The sequence below is a fragment of the Hemitrygon akajei genome, unplaced genomic scaffold (genome assembly GCF_048418815.1).
Source record: "Hemitrygon akajei unplaced genomic scaffold, sHemAka1.3 Scf000048, whole genome shotgun sequence".
In the NCBI taxonomy this organism is placed as follows: Eukaryota; Metazoa; Chordata; class Chondrichthyes; order Myliobatiformes; family Dasyatidae; genus Hemitrygon; species Hemitrygon akajei.
Window position 1 is genome coordinate 2,684,306 of NW_027331934.1, and position 3,379 is coordinate 2,687,684.

General features: G+C 43.2%; 1 non-coding gene across 1 annotated transcript; it reads left to right on the top strand.

The window, feature by feature from the left end:
- The first annotated feature begins 295 nt into the window (after positions 1–295).
- Positions 296–368, top strand: trnav-uac (transfer RNA valine (anticodon UAC)). The gene has a single exon. It is a non-coding gene; the product is annotated as a tRNA-Val (tRNA).
- Positions 369–3,379: the final 3,011 nt, after the last annotated feature.

Sequence of the window (3,379 nt, forward strand, 5' to 3'; positions counted from 1 at the left end):
TCTGATTTTTTTTCTCTCCCCTAGCCTCAGTGGAAAAAGCCTGCTTGCATTCACTCTATCTATACCCATCATAATTTTATATACCTCTATCAAGTCTCCCCTCATTCTTCTACACTCCATGGAATAAAGTCCTAAACTATTGAACCTTTCTCTCTAACCTATGTAATACTTGTTACTGAAAACGGAAAGGAACAGTGGGGAATGTTTTGTATTTATTGTTGTACTTCAGAGCAGGGCGGGGAGGGGGAGCCTCGGGTCATTGCTCAAGAGCGCAAAGCATTGAGCGCTTTGCACGGTTTCTGTGGTGTAGTGGTTATCACATTCGCTTTACACGCGAAAGGTCCCCAGTTCAATCCCGGGCAGAAACATTGTTTGGGCTTCAGTGCTTCAAATGAACTTGAGACTCAGCTTTTCAGCTTCTGTTCAAGTGTATTGTCGTGGGCATCCAAGTGCAAATATAATGAACATTCGCTTTTCTAGCAGTAGCGCATTGTATTTCAAACCTGACAAAGGTAAATTAAAGAAAGAAGAGTTACTAGAAATTATATATAATTTACAGGAGAACATAAATGGATTTAAACCTAAGGAGGTTCGTGGATAACGTACACTGCGTAACGGGAGAATCAGCCTTCAAACCTATTGCCATGTATTGTCGCATGAGGATGCATTGTGGTTTCAACGGAGCTGACATCACAAATGTTCCCATCCAGACAAACATCGGGAAGAATAACCGTGTGCTGCAAAATTTTAAACCTACTTTAAAATGTGAAATCGCTTTATTTTTCCTCCCCCCCCCCTGTATTCCACGCTTTTCTAGTCTCACCATACAGACTCTCTGTTCAAATTCTCCACCACAGTATTCCAGGTTCCACCTTTTCAGTCTGCCTCACCCCATATCTCTCTCCATCTCTCTCTCTCTCTCTCTCTCTCTCTCTCTCTCTCTCTCTCTCTCTCTCTCTCTCTCTCTCTCTCTCTCTCTCTCTCTCTCTCTCTCTCTCTCTCTCTCTCACACACACACACACACACACACACACACACACACACACACACATTCAATCTCTCAGCTTCTCTTTGTTTTCTCTATCGCGAGCAGCACCACAGCCACCTCACGTCAACCGCTCAGATATGTGTGCCTCGTACAGTTTAAGCCGTGGTGGAAACAGTCGGTAACATCAGCACCTAAAATTTTCAGGACTCGAATCTGCGATCTTCCGATGATATTGCAGCGCAGACAGAAGCCAAGTTTCTTACCACTGGTATCGCACATTCCATTCCAGTTAAAGGACCAGGGAGGAAGGACTGATCACAACGCTGACATCGTGGTTCAGCAGGAATGTGGAAAAGTATGCTTAAAACCTTCCTGTGTAATGACGGTAATGTAGAACAGGAAACCTGGGTACTGTTTAGTTTTGAGACGAGGTGGCGGTGGGTGATCGCATATCGGTGCAGAATTGGGATCACTGTACTTTTCAATATATCGAATTTGTTGTGACTCCATGTAAAATTAAAGCATGGGCGGAATATCCCGCGCCTGCATAAGGGTCAGTAACTGGCCATGGAGCTTCTTCCGCAATGTAAACATCAGGAATAAATACTTATCTCGGAATACGCTCTGCCCCTGACTCAACGTTTAGAATTACACCGAAATAACTCCCGATCTTTCCCCGGTTACACTCTTAATTCTATCACCTTATTAAAACCTTACGGCCGGTCATTCTGATCAAACCGGCCACAATTACATTGTTTAGCATTTCGGCAACGTAATGACCAGTGATGCTTTACTCCAGGATCCCCACAGTGATGTGAAAGGTTTGAAATGTATGCCACTGAAAAGTGATCAGTGAAAATGTATCCTGGGATATCCCTGGAGTCCAGTTGGAAAAAAACACCTCGCCATTGGACGTTAAGGAACAGATGGATGGTGTATTGACAGTGGTAATTTGTCCTGCTCAGCAGTCACGAGTTTGCGTGTAAAATTCCATGGCAACATTTGAGATTTTGTGCTTCTTCGGTCCGGATCTTGTGCCGCTTTTCCACCGCCTCATGTACAGTGACATGCAAATGTTCGGGCAGCCCTGGACAAAGATTCTGTTACTGTGAATAGTTCAGTGAGTAGAAGATGAACCGATCTCCAAAAGTCATAAAGTTAAAGATGAAACATTCTTTTTCTGCATTTTAAGCAAGATGAGTGTATTATTTTAGTTTTGTACAATTTTAGAGTGAAAGAAAATAAAAGGAGCACCAAGCAAATGCTCGGGCACCCCAAGAGATTTGAGATCTCAGAGAACCTTCACCAGTGTCTCAGACCTTTATGAGCTTGTGAGGGCTCTGGCGTGTTTACTGTCGTCGTTAGGAAAGGCCAGGGGATGCAAATTTAAATGCTTCATAAATACCCTGACTCCTCAAACCTTGTCCCAACAATCAGCAACCATGGGCTCCTCCTGGCAGCTGCTTAGAAAATAAATAAATGATGCCCCAAAACAAGAGAAGGCTATAAGAAGATAGCAAAGAGTTTTCAGGTAGCCGTTTCCTCAGTTCGTAATGTAATTAATAAATGTCAGTTAACAGGAACGGTGGAGGTCAAGTTGAGGTCTGGAAGACCAAGAAAACTTTCCGAGAGAACTGCTCGTAGGATTGCTAGAAAGGCAAAACAAAACCCCCGTTTGACTGCAAGAGACCTTCAGGAAGATGTAGCAGCCTCTGGAGTGGTGGCGCACTGTTCTACTCTGCAGCGACACCTGCACAAATATAACCGTCATGGAAGAGTCATCAGAAGGAAACCTTTCCTGCGACCTCACCACAAAATTTAGCATCAGAAGTTTGCAAAGGCACTTCTAAACAAGCCTGATGCATTTTGGAATCAAGTCCTACGGACGGATGAATTTAAAATAGAACATTTCTTAAGTGTTCTATATGCATAGAAAGGTAAAATATATACCATATACTAAGACAAACCTTTGACTAACTGACGCTAAATAAACCGATATGCCTGTTCCGACTTCAAATCCGTTTTAAAAACGGTCTCAAGAACGGAACTCCCTCATAACCCAGGAACTGCCTGTACTTTAAAATCATCTCTAGATTACTTTTCATACCTAATACAATGTAAATAGTTGGTATACTGAATTGCTTAGGGAATAATGACAAGAAAATAGTCTGTACATGCTCAAACAACGAGTGCTGGAGAGAGAACTTCTGGGTTTTCTCGATCCACGGTCGGTTGAATCCGCGCATGCGGAATCCGCGGATAAGGAGGTCCGACTGTACACTTTGTTGAAGGCGTAGACAAGATTCTAAATGGGAAATAAATTCAAATATCGAAGATGCAAAGACAACTGGGAGACCCTGTGCAGGATTGCCGACAGGGTAAACACAGGCT